This window comes from Oncorhynchus mykiss, chromosome 20 (assembly GCF_013265735.2).
Source record: "Oncorhynchus mykiss isolate Arlee chromosome 20, USDA_OmykA_1.1, whole genome shotgun sequence".
NCBI classification, from domain to species: Eukaryota; Metazoa; Chordata; class Actinopteri; order Salmoniformes; family Salmonidae; genus Oncorhynchus; species Oncorhynchus mykiss.
Window position 1 is genome coordinate 6,172,874 of NC_048584.1, and position 18,497 is coordinate 6,191,370.

Here is an 18,497-nt window from a genome sequence, read left to right on the forward strand (position 1 = left end):
ATGATTTGTTGAAAATAGTAACAGGACCCTGAAATAGTTTGTCTGAATAGATTTTTGGTTAACTGTCTGCATTGACCCCTTTTTGCACTAGCTTTGACTCATCACATATACTGCTGCTACTGTCACTTTATTCCTAGTTATATGTCCATATCTACCTCGTACCCCTGAACATCGACTCAATACTATTACCCCTTGTATATAGCCAAGTTAGTCACTCATTGTGTATCTATTGTTACTTGTATTGTGTTTTTTTTTTCTCTGCATTGCTTGGGGTGGGGTGGGTTCTACGCTGACCTATGATCATCTTAAAATGATTCCATGAGGTGGCTCATTTAGATATTTGATTTTGAATTTTAGGACCCCTTTAGGTATAAAAATAAATAAAAACATTTGATATAATATTGAATTTGGCCTTTACTACTATAGCCCAGAGAGATACTGAATAACACATTCATAAATGGCAAAAAGACATTCAAAAAATAAATAATAAGAAACAAGGTTACGTGTTTGTCCTATATCTAGAAGATATAAGAAAGCTCAGGAAATTCTATACAGTACCAGTCAAACGTTTGGGCACACCTACTCATTCCAGGGTTTCTTTATTTTGACTATTTTCTACATTGTAGAATAATAGTGAAGACAAACTAGGAAATAACACTTGGAATCATGTGGTAACCAAAAAAAAAGTTTAAAACAAATCAAAATACATTTTATATAACCGATCGACTGGTTGGTGACCACTCACCTAACATATCACTTGTATACTTCACCAAGAGGTTGTTATATATGACCAGCAAATATAAACCTTTTAGTCTTAGAAGTACAGCAGGTCAAACCTGGCCCAGAAAGCTTGATTGTGCTGTATTCACATTCATCCTGCTTGTGGCAAGTCGAGGCAGTGTGTTAGCTGGTATTCTACCTAATAAGCTAAATGTACAATATGTCTGACACCAATAGGTGTTCAAGCATTGACAGTTAAGGTAATAAATACAAATCATTCAAGATGTGTCTCATGTTCACTACTGTTTTTGAACCTACTTATTGTTGAACAAATGACTTATCGATAGATTGGAATATCTACACTGGCTAAAACTAGCCACTAGTCAAAGGACATCAATACAAAAAGAGCTGTGAGAGCTACTCTTTGCTAACCACACGGTCTTCCTCAGAGTACAGTCTGACTTCAGACAAGACGGGATTGACAGCGTGAGTCAACACAGTTCTATGTGAGAGCTCCGTTCTGTGACAGTCTAATGGAGTGTGAGCACATCTTTACTAACTAGCAGTAGAAATTCAAGATGGTCAAACTCCACTCAAATAATACCCACAGTCCATTGTACAGAAATTCTTCTGACGATTGGTCCCCAAAAGGTGTTCCCTTGGTTCTGTCACATCGATGTCAGAAAGAAGATGAAGCTGAGAAAGTAATGAGAGATTTGTTGGTTAATTCACTCAACATCCCCCATTATTTCAAAAACAATTACAATTTGTACAAAACTATTTGCATACTTCGAGGCTACTTACATACACTTAATTATGCATAATAATTGATAGCAGTTGTCAATTGTTCACACATCAACACATTTGCGGAATGCATACCTACTGAAATGTTTAAGCTTGGTAAAGAGGTCCCGTTGTCTCTTCAATAGGTTCTGCAGAACAAGAAAATGCAGAACATTTTTACTGTATTTTCACCAGAACCCAAAGAGGTCAAAATGCTACAAAAAAAAAATGTGCCTCATCATGCTACAATAAGTTTCATGACTGACAATGTTAGTTTATCAGGAGATGGTAGCCGGGAGCCCTACCACGAAGGGGCCTATTGTTTGCCGTGCGTCGATGCACCATGACCCCAATGATCAATACTGCAATGAGCAGAACGACTGCCAGCACAGAGAAGCTGGAAATGGCTGCCAGTCTCCAGACATCAGATCTCTCCTCTATAAATGTGCCTGAAAAGGGGACATATTGGTCGAAGAGGACAGCTTTAGGCATACAATAAAGGATTGGGTTATGTGCAAGATTTAGGTGTTAAGTTAAATTATTAGCTAAGGAACATTCAAACTTAACTTACAAGTGTTACATGAAGGGGTCTTTGGATACTGCTTGCATGTTGAGCAGGATACACATTGGTCTATGTCTGAACTCCAGAACTCTTTACTGGTGCATAGGCCTGTGGGGAGAAAAAAAAACAAATGGAGAGACTTAACGCTTAATCCTCTGACAGCATTTACCCTTTGAATGACCACAATGTGACTCATACTGTACATTTGGGAAAAGTTCCTCTACCTCACCAAAGCAAATTAACTACTAGAATAGAGTGTGTATATATTATTTTCCTTCAACATTGGTCAGTGTCCTGCACAGTGAGAACCATAGGTTGCTGTCTAAAGACTTCAAGCAGATCTAAGTATGTAGATGTTTTTAAAACGTGCCAATTTAAATAAAAAAAAGGTATGCACTCAGTCTGTGTGGTCTCTGAAAGGAATTGTTTTGGCCCAATAATAAAGAAATCGTATGACATCAAGTCTAAAGAAATTGAGAAGATCCGAGAAACTGTGGGTTTCCTCTTCTTATAAAATGAGTTGGGGAATTCCTTTGGTTTTGCACTTACACGTACATTAACATTACTCACTTGCTTTGTGTGTACAAGCATGGTGAGACAGGCAGGATGTGTGTCATCAAGACCCGCTTTGCCACATTGTTTTGGGTGTTTGACTTCTAGAGAAGTTAGTGAGACTGAAAGCATAAAGGCATTGAACGTTGGTTCCTCCCTGACTGACACACGTCATAAACTAGATAAAAATGTCTACATCCCTTGAGACACTACAACCTGAAACCTCATATACAGTGCCTTGCGAAAGTATTCAGCCCCCTTGAACTTTGCGACCTTTTGCCACATTTCAGGCTTCAAACATAAAGATATAAAACTGTATTTTTTTGTGAAGAATCAACAACAAGTGGGACACAATCATGAAGTGGAACGACATTTATTGGATATTTCTAACTTTTTTAACAAATCAAAAAACTGAGAAATTGGGCGTGCAAAATTATTCAGCCCCTTTACTTTCAGTGCAGCAAACTCTCTCCAGAAGTTCAGTGAGGATCTCTGAATGATCCAATGTTGACCTAAATGACTAATGATGATAAATACAATCCACCTGTGTGTAATCAAGTCTCCGTATAAGTGCACCTGCACTGTGATAGTCTCAGAGGTCCGTTAAAAGCGCAGAGAGCATCATGAAGAACAAGGAACACACCAGGCAGGTCCGAGATACTGTTGTGAAGAAGTTTAAAGCCGGATTTGGATACAAAAAGATTTCCCAAGCTTTAAACATCCCAAGGAGCACTGTGCAAGCAATAATATTGAAATGGAAGGAGTATCAGACCACTGCAAATCTACCAAGACCTGGCCGTCCCTCTAAACTTTCAGCTCATACAAGGAGAAGACTGATCAGAGATGCAGCCAAGAGGCCCATGATCACTCTGGATGAACTGCAGAGATCTACAGCTGAGGTGGGAGACTCTGTCCATAGGACAACAATCAGTCGTAGATTGCACAAATCTGGCCTTTATGGAAGAGTGGCAAGAAGAAAGCCATTTCTTAAAGATATCCATAAAAAGTGTAGTTTAAAGTTTGCCACAAGCCACCTGGGAGACACACCAAACATGTGGAAGAAGGTGCTCTGGTCAGATGAAACCAAAATTGAACTTTTTGGCAACAATGCAAAACGTTATGTTTGGCGTAAAAGCAACACAGCTCATCACACTGAACACACCATCCCCACTGTCAAACATGGTGGTGGCAGCATCATGGTTTGGGCCTGCTTTTCTTCAGCAGGGACAGGGAAGATGGTTAAAATTGATGGGAAGATGGATGGAGCCAAATACAGGACCATTCTGGAAGAAAACCTGATGGAGTCTGCAAAAGACCTGAGACTGGGACGGAGATTTGTCTTCCAACAAGACAATGATCCAAAACATAAAGCAAAATCTACAATGGAATGGTTCAAAAATAAACATATCCAGGTGTTAGAATGGCCAAGTCAAAGTCCAGACCTGAATACAATCGAGAATCTGTGGAAAGAACTGAAAACTGCTGTTCACAAATGCTCTCCATCCAACCTCACTGAGCTCGAGCTGTTTTGCAAGGAGGAATGGGAAAAAATTTCAGTCTCTCGATGTGCAAAACTGATAGAGACATACCCCAAGCAACTTACAGCTGTAATCGCAGCAAAAGGTGGCGCTACAAAGTATTAACTTAAGGGGGCTGAATAATTTTGCACGCAATTTTTCAGTTTTTGATTTGTTAAAAAAGTCTGAAATATCCAATAAATGTCATTCCATTTCATGATTGTGTCCCACTTGTTGTTGATTCTTCACAAAAAAATACAGTTTTATATCTTTATGTTTGAAGCCTGAAATGTGGCAAAAGGTTGCAAAGTTCAAGGGGGCCGAATACTTTCGCAAGGCACTGTATCCTTTCAGAGAAGCCACAGGCAGCAGTACCAGACTTACATACACTACATGACCATAAGTATGTAGACACCAAAGGTGTTCGATGGGGTTGAGGTTAAGGCATTGTGCAGACCAGTCGAGTTCTTCCACACCGATTGACAAACCATTTCTGTATGGACCTTGCTTTGTGAACAGGGTCAATGTCATGCTGAAACAGAGCCTTCCCCAAACTGTTTCCACAATGTTGGAAGCACAGAACCGAACATTGAATGCTGTAGCAGTAAGATTTCCCTTCACTAGAACTAAGTGGCCTAGGCCAAACCATGAAAAACAGCCCCAGACCATAATTCCTCCTCCACCAAACTTTACAATTGGCACAAGAGGTCGACCGATTAATTAGGGCCAATTTCAAGTTTTCATAACAATCAGAAATCAGTATTTTTGGGCGCCGATTTGCAGATTTTTTTTTTACCTTTATTTAACTAGGCAAGTCAGTTAAGAACACATTCTTATTTTCAATGACGGCCTAGGAACGGTGGGTTAACTTACTCGTTCAGGGGCAGAACGACAGATGTTCACCTTGTCAGCTCGGGGGATCCAATCTTGCAACCTTACAGTTAACTAGTCCAACGCAATAACGACCTGCCTCTCTCTCATTGCACTCCACAAGGAGACTGCCTATTACGCAAATGCAGTAAGCCAAGGTAAGTTGCTAGCTAGCATTAAACTTATCTTATAAAAACAATCATAATCACAAGTTAACTACACATGGTTGATATTACTAGATATTATCTAGCGTATCCTGCGTTGCATATAATCTGACTGAGCATACAAGCATCTACGTATCTGACTGAGCGGTGGTAGGCAGAAGCAGGCATGTAGCTCTTCATTGTGCGTCAAGCATTGCGCTGTTTATGACTTCAAGCCTATCAACTCCCGAGATGAGGCTGGTGTAACCGAAGTGAAATGGCTAGCTAGTTAGCGCGCGCTAATAGCGTTTCAAACATCACTTGCTCTGAGCCTTCTAGTAGTTGTTCCCCTTACTCTGCATGGGTAACGCTGCTTCGATGGTGGCTGTTGTCGTTGTGTTGCTGGTTCGAGCCCAGGGAGGAGCGAGGAGAGGGACGGAAGTTATACTGTTACACTGGCAATACTAAAGTGCCTATAAGAACATCCAATAGGCAAAGGTTAATGAAATACAAATGGTATAGAGGGAAATAGTCCTATAAATCCTATAATAACTACAACCTAAAAACTTCTTACCTGGGAATATTGATGACTCATGTTAAAAGGAACCACCAGCTTTCATATGTTCTAAGCAAGGAACCTGAAATGTTATTAAGTTAAAATAAGTGTTCATTCAGTATTGTTGTAATTGTCATTATTTTTTTTAAATACATTTATTTGTAATAAAAAATTTAAATTAAAAAAAAAAAAAAAAAAAAAAAACGGCCGATTAATCAGTATCGGCTTTTTTGGTACTCCAAAAATCGGTATCGGCGTTGAAAAATCATAGTCGGTCGACCTCTAGTTGGCACTGTGCATTGGGACAGGTAGCGTTCTCCTGGCATCCGCCAAACCCAGATTCGTCCGTCGGAGTGCCAGATAGTGAAGCATGATTTATCGCTCCAGAGATCGCATTTCCACTGAGTCCAAAAGCGGCGAGCTTTACACCACTCCAGCGAATGCTTGGCATTGCACATGGTGCTCTTAGGCTTGTGTGCAACTGCTCGGCCATGGAAACCCATTTCCTGAAGCTCCCGACAAACAGATTTTGTTCCTTCCAGAGGCATTTTGGAACTCGTAGTGAGTGTTGCAACCCAAGACAGACAATTTTTACGTGCTTAAAACACTCGGCGCTCCCGTTATGTGAGATTGTGTTGCCTACCACTTTGCAGCTGAGCCAATATTTAATTTCACAATAATAGCACTTACAGTTGACCGGGGCAGCTCTAGCAGGGCAGAAATTTGACGAACTGACTTCTTGGAAAGATGGATTCCTATGACGGTCACTGAGCTCTACAGTAAGGCCATTCTCCTGTCAATGTTCGTCTATGGAGATTGCATGGCTGTGTGCTCAATTTTATACACCTGTCAGCAACGGGTGTGGCTGAAATTGCTGAAACCACTAATTTGAAGGGGTGTCCACATACTTTTGTATACAGTGCATTCATAAAGTATTCAGACCCCTTGACTTTTTCCAAATTGTTATATTACAGCATTATTCTAAAAATGTATTAAATAAAAAAGGTTTCCTCATTAATCTACACACAATATCCCATAATGACAAAGCAAAAACAGGTTTATAAATGTTTGAAAATGTATAAAAAAAACAGAAATACCATAAGTATTCAGACCCTTTGCTATGAGACTTGATATTGAGCTCAGATGCATCCTGTTTCCATTGATCATCCTTGAGATGTTTCTACAACTTGGAGTCCACCTGGGGTAAATTCAATTGATTGGACATGATTTGAAAAAGGCACACACCTGTTTGTATAAGGTCCCACAGTTGACAGTTCATGTCAGAATAAAAACCATGATGCCATGAGGGTGCAGAAATTTTCCGTAGAGCTCCAAAACAGGATTGTATCGAGGCACAGATCTGGGGAAGGGTACCAAAAAATGTCTGCAGCATTGAAGGTCCCCAAGAACACAGTGGCCTCTAATAAGTTTGGAACCACCGAGATTCTTCTTAGAACGGCCAAACTGAGCAGTCGGGGGAGACGGGCCTTGGTCAGGGAGGTGACCAAGAACCTGATGGGCACTGTGACAGAGCTCCAGAGTTCCTCTGTGGAGCTGGTAGAACCTTCCAGAAGGACAACCATCTCTTCAGAACTCTACCAATCAGGCCTTTTCTTCACCTTTATTTAACCAGGTAAGCTAGTTGAGAACAAGTTCTCAATTACAACTGCGACCTAGCCAAGATAAAGCAAAGCAGTGCGACAAACATAGTTACACATGGAATAAACAAGCGTACTCAACAAGACAATAGAAAAAAAAGTCTATATACAGTGTGTGAAAATGGCATGAGGAGGTAGGCAATAAATAGGCCATAGTAGCAAATTAATTACAATTTAGCAGATTAACACCGGAGTGATAAATGAGCAGACGATGATGTGCAAGTTGAGATACTGGTGTGCAAAAGAGCAGAAAAGTAAATAAAAACAATATGGGGATGAGGTAGGTAGATTGGGTGGGCTATTTACAGATGGACTATGTACAGCTGCAGCGATCGGTTAGCTGCTCAGATAGCTGATGTTTAAAGTTTGTGAGGGAAATATAAGTCTCCAGCTTCAGCGATTTTTGCAATTAGTTCCAGTCATTTGCAGCAGAGAACTGGAAGGAAAGGTGGCCAAAGGAGGTGTTGGCTTTGGGGATGACTAGTGAGATATACCTGCTGGAGAGCATGCTATGGGTGGGTGTTGTTATCGTGACCAGTAAACTGAGATAAGGCGGAGCTTTACCTAGCATAGACTTATAGATGACCTGGAGCCAGTGGGTCCAGCCGACTAGAGCACACAGGTCGCAGTGGTGGGTGGTATAAGGGGCTTTAGTAACTAAATGGATGGCACTGTGATACTCAGCAAACTCGATGCAGTCTAGAGTGTTGGAAGCTATTTTGTAAATGACGTCGCCGAAGTCGAGGATCGGTAGGATAGTCAGTTTTACTAGGGTAAGTTTGGCGGTGTGAGTAAAGGATGCTGTGTTGCGAAATAGAAAGCTGAGTCTAGATTTGATTTTGGATTGGAGATGTTTAATATGAGTCTGGAAGAAGAGTTTACAGTCTAACCAGACACTTAGGTATTTGTAGTTGTCCACATATTCTAGGACAGAACCGTCCAGGGTAGGGATGCTAGTCGTGCGGGTGGGTTCGGGCAGCGAAAGGTTGAAAAGCACACATTTGGTTTTACTTGCGTTTAAGAGCAGTTGGAGGCCACGGAAGGAGTTTTGTATGGCATTGAAGCTCGTTTGGAGGTTAGTTAACAGTGTCCAAAGAAGGGCCAGATGTATATAGAATGGTGACGTCGGTGTAGAGGTAGATCAGGGAATCATCCGCAGCAAGAGCAACATCATTGATGTATACAGAGAAGAGAGTCGTCCCGAGAATTGAACCCTGTGGCACCCCCATAGAGACTGCCAGAGGTCCGGACAACAGGCCCTCCGATTTGACACACTGAACTCTGTCTGCGAAGTAGTTGGGGAACCAGGCGAGGCAGTCATTTGAGAAACCAAGGCTGTGGAGTCTGTCGACAGAGTCGAGAGCCTTGGCCAGGTCGATGAAGACGACTGCAAAGTACTGTCTTTTATCGATGGTGGTTATGATATCGTTTAGTACCTTGAGCGGGGCTGAGGTGCACCCGTGACCAGCTCGGAAACCGGATTGCACAGCAATGGTACGGTGGGATTCAAAATGGTCAGTGATCTGTTTATTAACTTGGCTTTCGAAGACTTTATAGAGAGGCAGAGCAGGATGGACCTGACTGCCCTTGACCAGCATAAAACATCCTGTGGCGGACTGCAATAGCATCGAATAGTCCCTGCGATATGCAACTGTTCAGGGAAATCAGGAACCAATACACGCAGTCAGTCAGGAACGCAAAGGCTAGCTTCTTCAAACTGAAATTCGCATCCTGTGTAGCTCTAACTCCAAATAGTTTTGGGACACTAAAGTCCATGGAGAACAAGAGCACCTCCTCCCAGCTGCACACTGCACTGAGGCTAGGTAACACGGTCATCACCGATAAATCCATGATAATCGAAAATTTCAATAAGCATTTCTCTACGGCTGGCTGCCACGGCCAACAGCTCTGCCCCCCACGCAGCTACTTGCCCGAGCCTCCCCAGCTTCTCCTTCACCTAAATCCAGATTGCAGATGTTCTGAAAGAGCTACAAAACCTGGACCCGTACAAATGAGCTGGGCTAGACCATCTGGACCCTCTCTAAAATGATCCGCCACCATTGTTGCAACCCCTATTACCAGTCTGTTTAACCTCTCTTTCGTATCGTTAAAGATTGGAAAGATGCCGCGGTCATCCCCCTCTTCAAAGGGGGTGACACTCTAGACCCAAACTGTTATAGACCTATATCTGGAGTCTGGAGTGAACCAAGGGCTGTATCTGTTCTTAGTTCTACATTTTTTTAAAGGGGCATGCTTATATAAGATGGTGAGGAAGTTAATTTTAAAGAACGACCAGGCATCCTCGACTGACGGGATGAGGTCAATATCCTTCCAGGATACCCGGGCCAGGTCAATTAGAAAGGCCTGCTCGCAGAAGTGTTTTAGGGAGCGTTTGACAGTGATGAGGGGTGGTCGTTTGACCACGGACCCATAGCGGATGCAGGCAATGAGGCAGTGATCGCTGAGATCCTGATTGAAAACAGCAGAGGTGTATTTGGAGGGCAAGTTGGTCAGGATAATATCTATGAGGGTGCTCATGTTTACGGATTTAGGGTTGTACCTGGTGGGTTCCTTGATTATTTGTGAGATTGAGGGCATCCATCTTAGATTGTAGGACTGCCGGGGTGTTACGCCTATCCCATTTTAGGTCACCTAACAGAACGAACTCTGAAGATAGATGAGGGGCGATCAATTCACATATGGTGTCCAGGGCACAGCTGGGAGCTGAGGGGGGTCTATAACAGGCGGCAACAGTGAGACATTTCTGGAGAGATACATTTTTTTATTAGAAGCTCGAACTGTTTGGGCATAGACCTGGAAAGTATGACAGAACTTTGCAAGCTAACTCCTCCCCCTTTGGCAGTTCTATCTTGACGGAAAATGTTGTAGTTGGGTATGGAAATCTCAGAATTTTTGGTGGCCTTCCTAAGCCAGGATTCAGACATGGCAAGGACATCAGGGTTGGCGGAGTGTGCTAAAGCAGTGAGTAAAACAAACTTAGGGAGGAGGCTTCTGATGTTAACATGCATGAGACAAAGGCTTTTTCGACTACAGATGTCAACAAATGAGAGTGCCTGGGGACACGCAGGGCCGTGGTTAACCTCCACATCACCTGAGGAAAAGAGGAGGAGTAGGATGAGGGTACGGCTAAAGGCTAGCAAAACTGGTCTTCTAGTGCGTTGGGGACAGAATAAAAGGAACAGATTTCTGGGTGTGGTAGAATAGATTCAGAGCATAATGTGCAGACAGGGGTGGGGGGGGGGGGGATCTGAGGCATGTAGAGTGGGACTAGGGGCTCCACTGTAAACTAAAACAATGATAACTATACAAGCCATATTGACATTTGAGAGAGACATAAAGCGAGGCATAAAGCAATCACAGGTGTTGATTGGGAGAGATAGCTAAGACAACAACAGCTAATCAGCTAAGATGGAGTTGAATGGGCAGAGAGGGTCCATTAACTACACACAGGGCCTGAGTTCGGGGCTAGGGCCGACAGATAAAAAAGGGGAAAAAAGATTAATGCCAAGCTTCACTTCTGGAGGAAACCTGGCACCATCCTTACGGTGAAGCATGGTGGTGACAGCATCAGGCTGTGGGGATGTTTTTCAGCGGCAGGGAGTGGGAGAATAGTCAGGATCGAGGGAAAGATGAATGGAGCAAAGTACAGAGAGATCCTTGATGAAAGGTCCTGAGAGCTCTGGAACTGGGGCGAAAGTTCCCATTCCAACAGGATAATGAGCCTATGCACACAGCAAAGACAAAGACAAAGACACAGGAGTGGCTTCGGGACAAGTCTCTGAATGTCCTTGAGTGGCCCAGCCAGAGCCCGGACTTGAACCACATCAAACATCTCTGTTGAGAGACCTGAAAATAGCTGTGCAGCAACACTCCCCATCCAACCTGACAGAGCTTGAGAGGATCTGCAGAGAAGAACGGGAGAAACTCCCCAAATACAGGTGTGCCAAGCTTGTAACATCATACCCAAGAAGACTCGAGGCTGTAATCCTTGCCAAAGTTGCTTCAACAAAGTACTGAGTAAAGGGTCTGAATACTTATGTAAATGTAATATTTCCACTTTTTCTTTTGTTATACATTTGCAAACATGTCTAAAAACCTGTTTTCGCTTTGTCATTGGGAAGTGTGTGTAGATTGATGAGGGGAATTATTACTTATTTTAAAAATCGATTTTAGAATACGGCTGTAACGTAACAAGGTAGAAAAAGTCAAGGGGTCTAAATACTTTCTGAATTAACTGTATAGTGTTGACAAGGCACATTTAAATAAATATATGTAAGGTGATGAAGTATTGAAGGAACATGTGTGCAATGTTTAATTAAACTCAGTAAAGAATAAAGCATGATGGTAAATTAAATGTGATCACAGCACTAAACAAACTTGTAAATAATGTAATGAAAAACCTGTTACTTTACAGAGTAAATAGATCACTTTGACGTCTTCACATCAATAGATTCACTCATTGAAGTGATGTAAAGATAGTTAACTAAGATGAAGATTATAGTTTGCTCTTTCTTGAGCTCAAAGGTCACACAATGGTTAAAGGTCTAGCTATCCAGTGTAATCAGGTGTTGACAATGTCATTTGTTACTTTGTAATTCAGCATGTTACCACATGGGCAATGTACTTAATTGAGAAAATGTTGACCATTTTCAACATTCACGGCAAACAGTTGGAAGGATGCATACTTTTTCATGACCTACACCATTATCTCACCATTCCACATTACTTTAATCATGGGTGCAATGTAGGCTATGATTGGTGTGGTGTTGATCAGTCATACGTACAGGATTCTTCTTTTAGTTGCATTTAGCATCAGCTGATTTGTATCTCAGTGAAATGGTACCAAAACGTCAGTACTGAGTGACACAATGATGTAAGACAAAGGTGTGAGATAAGAGTGCAGGAAATTGGAGACAAGTCAGCGCTTGCATTAAATCTACAGTATCAAACAGTCAGCCTTGGTTTCCATGGTAAGATACTATTGGTGAAGATTGCAGAAGATGCATGTTATAGGGAAGTGTTTTATTTTAAGGGATTCTCATCTTCGTCTGTCTTCCATGACTGCTAATGTTAGAATTGACGTGTGCTAGCTGTTAGGCCTTCATATTCTGCATGATAAAGTGTCACTTAAAGAGGGGGAGGGCAACTAGATTTATATTTGATAAATAATTATTGGAAATCAACACTGGTTGCCTATAGTGTCAGCCCCACCACCTGCACAATTCCAATTCACCCGTGGGTCGAGGGTGCAAGCTAAATCTCGGAATACTCTAGACGGCATTCTGCCTTCTCCCTACAGTTCTCAACCAGTAATGTATGCCTAAACTGTGTTTTATAGTTTCGAAACGTCAATAATCATCGCTTTCGAAACATATGGCCCTTATTTTTCATCAGCGAAAGAATCCTTCAAATAACACACTTACTGTAGCAGTTTTGTACAGCTCAATACGGGGCCTCCATCCAACGCAACTACACTTCCCATGTTACGCTTAGGTTCTGGTGTACGGGGCCTCCATCCGACGCAACTACACTTCCCATGTTACGCTTAGGTTCTGGTGTTCAGAGCATGCTTGATACTAGTACAGGTGGTCGCCTCATGTCTTCCGTAAACAATTGCTGTAATATGGAGATATGGCCTTGGGGAACACTAACAAGGTGTGTATAAATAACGTTTTGTTTTTTTGTAAATAATGTATCGCTGATATGAAAGATCAGGTCCTTGTGCTTCCAAACCCGTACCGCAAGCGACACTTGTTTATGTTCAGATTGATCTTCGGGGAATCATAACAAAACTCCCCCTTACAGAAGACGCCTTCATCCAATGACTCGTGTAATATAATGGAACAGAGTCATGCTCAAGGGCAAGCCTATTTCAGCATTTTCTACATTGTTGACCTGGTCTGGTCAATTAAACAGTCTCACATGCATGCAATAAATAATAAAAGTTGTCATAAGCCCCACTCATAACTGAGAGCCACCCTAGAAAATAAATGAATTCTTAATGTGCTGGGAATGGAAGAAAAAAAATCAAGTTCAAAGTCACAAATTATTATTGTAATCATTTATACACCCTCAAGAAAGTAAAAAAAATAAAAATAAAATTCTGTTGTCAACTACATGTAGGCTACACCATTCAATTAGGTCTGTCCTCACCCATTGGCATGGATGGAGTGAAATAAGGTGATTAGAATGCGGAACCGGTGAGAAGGCAGCTGGTAGAAACTCGATAAGCAACCCTTTTATCAGACTCAATTTGAGAGGCCATGCGATGATTCCATGCTCTTAAATAAAACACGAATTCCCATGCGATTAAAAGTGAGAAAATAAAGTTTTCGCATTTCAAATAAAACATTGCTTACAAGTCTTTTTTTTACTTGCCCTTACATAGACATGTCAACGCACTTCGTACAATTACATTTTTAGCACATCCATAAAAGTTTAAGAAAAAATATGACTTACTTTGCCCATTCACTCCGTTTAGTTTCACTATAGTCGCAATGATCAGTCCACAAAGCGCACAGAGAATGTATGAAGCCATCGTTCTTGTATAAACGCAATTCCCGAAAGTTCATCTGATGAACAGCCCGTGTTGGTTTTCACCATTGAAAGCTAGCCTCGCACTGAGTCATCCCGAGTAGTCTGAGCCTTGTTTAAATAGAGTACACACCCACACTAACAGTTCAACTCCTATGAGTCATTTCCTATGTACTGTACTCAAATTCTCAGTGTATTGCGCATGAAGCACAGCGGTCCGGACAGGCAGGAAACTTAATGATACTACAATAAACGAAACTGAAATGGCGTAAAGAGAGAAATGTCAATGGATCATCCACAATGTGTATTTTGAACCAAATGCGCTAAATACCATGACCGCACCCTTTCTGATTTGCTCTGTAGCCAATTTGGAGTGAAAACTGTGTATAGTCTGGAATTATTAGTGTTCTCATTGTTATTACCACGCCTGTTGTATACGTCATTCAATGAGCACTGCCAAAAAAGTATATTGCATACGTCTGGATCAAGCAGTGGGGAAAAGCACTTAAACGGGGTTTGAATACGTTTAGGGTTGTGTAAAACCTCAGAGGAACTTTTGTGATGCAAACTTGTACTTTTCTAAGAAACACTAGAGAGATGACATAGAGAAAACAATCATTATCTTGATTTACATGATTAGATTGTGCAACTGTTGCAGTGTTCGATATCACGTTTTTTTGTGTCAAAGGGGCTTGTCGCCATTCTCATTTAGTAACAACATCAGTAAAAAAAACAAAAAAACAACAAACAAACCCTTCCTATCAGGGTTTCCTTAATGAAAATGTGGCACTGGACACTTGACCTGCAGCATCTTAATTTACCGGACCCATATGCATTGGGTGCGTAACCAGATTAGGGCGTCCATCACGGTACTCAGAATGACAGAAATCACACTTAGATAGTGGTAATTAATCTTAAAGGAACATGTAAATCAAGGATGCAATGGTGTCCTTACTGCGCAATTTGAAGATGTTAGAATTACTGTCCACATTTACTTCTCCTCAGCCAACAAGACCAGTAATGAACAGCAAAATCACTACCCTATGTATAGGCAGCGTGCGAGTTTCAACTTTGGGTAAGTACATTTTCACCATAAAAATGTATCTTTATAATAAAGTATGCCATCCATCATCGCATTTGCAGACTCATTCAAGGCTTTTTAAAAACTATACTATTTTCTTCATGTTTAAATAAGACATCAAAAACTATGAAATAACACATATCATGTTGTAACCAAAAAACTAAAATATATTTTAGATTCTTCAAAGTAGCCTTGACAGTTTTGCACACTCTTGGCATTCTCTCAACCAGCTTCACCTGGAATCCTTTTCCAATAGTCTTGAAGGAGTTCCCACATAGGCCGAACACTTGTTGGCTGCTTTTCCTTCACTCTGCGGTCCAACTCATCACACACCATCTCAATTGGGTTGAGGTTGGATGATTGTGGAGGCCAGGTCATCTGATACAGCACAACATCACCCTCCTTCTTTGCCAAATAGCCCTTACAGTCTGGAGGTGTGTTGGGTCATTGTCCTGTTGAAAAACAAATGAAGCCCAAACCAGATGGGATGGTGTATCGCTGCAGATTGCTGTGGTAGCCATGCTGGTTAAGTGTTCTTGAATTCTAAATCAATCACCAACAGTGTTACCAGCAAAGCACCTCCTCCATGCTTCACGGTGGAAACCACACATGCAGAGATCATCTGTTCACCTACTCTGTGTCTCACAAATACACGGCGGTTGGATCCAAAAATCTCCAATTTGGACTCATCATTCCAAAGGACAGATTTCCACCGGTCTAATGTCCATTGCTTGTGTTTCTTGGCCCAAGCAAGTCTCTTCTTATTGGTGTCCTTTAGTAATGGTTTCTTTGCAGCAATTCGAACATGAAGGCCTGCTTTACGCAGTCTCCTCAATAGTTGATGTTGAGATGTGACTGTTAATTGAACTCTGAAGCATTTATTTAGGCTGCAATTTCTGAGGCTGGTAACTAATGAACTTATCCTCTGCAGCAGAGGTAACTCTGGATTTTCCTCTCCTGTGGCGGTCCTCCTGAGAGCCAGTTTCACCATAGCGCTTGATGGTTTTTACGACTGCACTTGAAACTTTTAAAGTTCTTGAAATATTCCATATTGACGGACCTTCATGTTTTAAAGTAATGATGGACTGTCATATATTCTTGCTTATTTGAGTTGTTCTTGCCGTAATACGGACTCGGTCTTTCACCAAATAGTGCTATCTTCTGTATACCACCCCTACCATGTCGCAGCACAACTGATTGGCTTAAAACGCATTAAGGAAAGAAATTCCACAAATGAACAAGTCACACCTGTTATTTGAAAAGCATTCCAGGTGACTACTTCATGAAGCTGGTTGAAAGTATGCCAAGAGTGTGCAAAGCTGTCGAGGCAAAGGATGGCTACTGTGAAGAATCTAAAATATATTTTTATTTGTTTAACACTTTTTTTTGGTTATTACATGATTCCATATGTGCTATTTCATAGTTTTGATGTCTTCACTATTATTCTACAATGTAGAAAATAGTAAAAAATAAAGAAAAACCCTGGAATGAGTAGGTGTGTCCAAACTTGACTGGTACAGTATGTAATGTGATGAGTAGATTGTATAGTCAGAATTGAGGTTAATAATATAACGCAATCACTGTTAGAAACAAAAAAAAAACACCCTATTAAGAACTATTTTTTTATTTATATATATTGACTTTCAATTGAAAGTCAATATATATAAAAAATAAGAGTTCATAACAGGGTGTGTTTGTTTTTTTACCCTCCCAGGGTAAATCATACACATCACCTGAAATAAATGGACAAACGGAAGATAAAAATTGTGTAACCTTTTCTGATGCTACAGAGAGAGACAGTTACCCCAAATGCTGAACCAGGATCTGCTTGTAGGGTAGAGGTCTGGGCTATGTCAGATAGGCCTACATTCCTTTCTTTGCATGGGAAAAACACATTTCATGCAATTCTATTACATGACTGGAGACATACAGTGGGGCAAAAAAGTATTTAGTCAGCCACCAATTGTGCAAGTTCTCCCACTTAAAAAGATGAGACCTGTAATTTTTATCATAGGTACACTTCAACTATGACAGACAAAATGAGAAGAAAAATCCAGAAAATCACATTGTAGGATTTTTTATGAATTTATTTGCAAATTATGGTGGAAAATAAGTATTTGGTCACCTACAAACAAGCAAGATTTCTGGCTTTCACAGACCTGTAACTTCTTTAAGAGGCTCCTCTGTCCTCCACTCGTTACCTGTATTAATGGCACCCGTTTGAACTTGTTATCAGTATAAAAGACACCTGTCCACAACCAACAGTCACACTACAAACTCCACTATGGCCAAGACCAAAGAGCTGTCAAAGGACACCAGAAACAAAATTGTAGACCTGCACCAGGCTGGGAAGACTGAATCTGCAATAGGTAAGCAGCTTGGTTTGAAGAAATCAACTGTGGGAGCAATTATTAGGAAATGGAAGACATCCAAGACCACCACTGATAATCTCCCTCGATCTGGGGCTCCACGCAAGATCTCACCCTGTGGGGTCAAAATTATCACAAGAACAGTGAGCAAAAATCCCAGAACCACACGGGGGGACCTAGTGAATGACCTGCAGAGAGCTGGGACCAAAGTAACAAACGCCTACCATCAGTAACACACTACGCCGCCAGGGACTCAAATCCTGCAGTGCCAGACGTGTCCCCCTGCTTAAGCCAGTACATGTCAGGCCCATCTGAAGTTTGCTAGAGAGCATTTGGATGATCCAGAAGAAGATTGGGAGAATGTCATATGGTCAGATGAAACCAAAATATAACATCATGCTTTGGGGCTGTTTTTCTGCAAAGGGACCAGGACGACTGATCCGTGTAAAGGAAAGAATGAATGGGGCCATGTATCGTGAGATTGAGAGTGAAAACCTCCTTCCATCAAGGGCATTGAAGATGAAACATGGCTGGGTCTTTCAGCATGACAATTATCCCAAACACACCGCCCGGGCAACGAAGGAGTGGCTTCGTAAGAAGCATTTCAAGGTCCTGGAGTGGCCTAGCCAGTCTCCAGATCTCAACCCCATAGAAAATCTTTGGAGGGAGTTGAAAGTCTGTGTTGCCCAGCAACAGTCCCAAAACATCACTGCTCTAGAGGAGATCTGCATGAAGGAATGGGTCAAAATACCAGCAACAGTGTGTGAAAACCTTGTGAAGACTTACAGAAAACGTTTGACCTCTGTCATTGCCAACAAAGGGTATATAACAAAGTATTGAGAAACTTTTGTTATTGACCAAATACTTATTTTCTACCATAATTTGCAAATAAATTCATTAAAAATCTTACAATGTGATTTTCTGGATTTTTTTTTCTCATTTTGTCTGTCATAGTTGAAGTGTACCTATGATGAAAATTACAGGCCTCTCTCATCTTTTTAAGTGGGAGAACTTGCACAATTGGTGGCTGACTAAATACTCTTTTGCCCCACTGTATGCAGATTTCTTTTTAAATAATACAAATTACAGGGTTGTCCAATCAGAAGTCCAATCAATTGAAGCAATATCTCA

The 18,497-nt window shown here is 41.3% G+C and overlaps 1 long non-coding RNA gene across 1 annotated transcript; it reads right to left on the bottom strand.

Annotated features, from left to right (window-relative positions):
* Window positions 1-246: 246 nt before the first annotated feature.
* Window positions 247-14,684, bottom strand: LOC110498850. Its single transcript, XR_002469880.2, has 5 exons — window positions 13,842-14,684; window positions 2,075-2,173; window positions 1,809-1,952; window positions 1,600-1,652; window positions 247-1,416 (listed from the first exon to the last, which is right to left on the bottom strand). It is a non-coding gene; the product is annotated as an uncharacterized LOC110498850 (long non-coding RNA).
* Window positions 14,685-18,497: the final 3,813 nt, after the last annotated feature.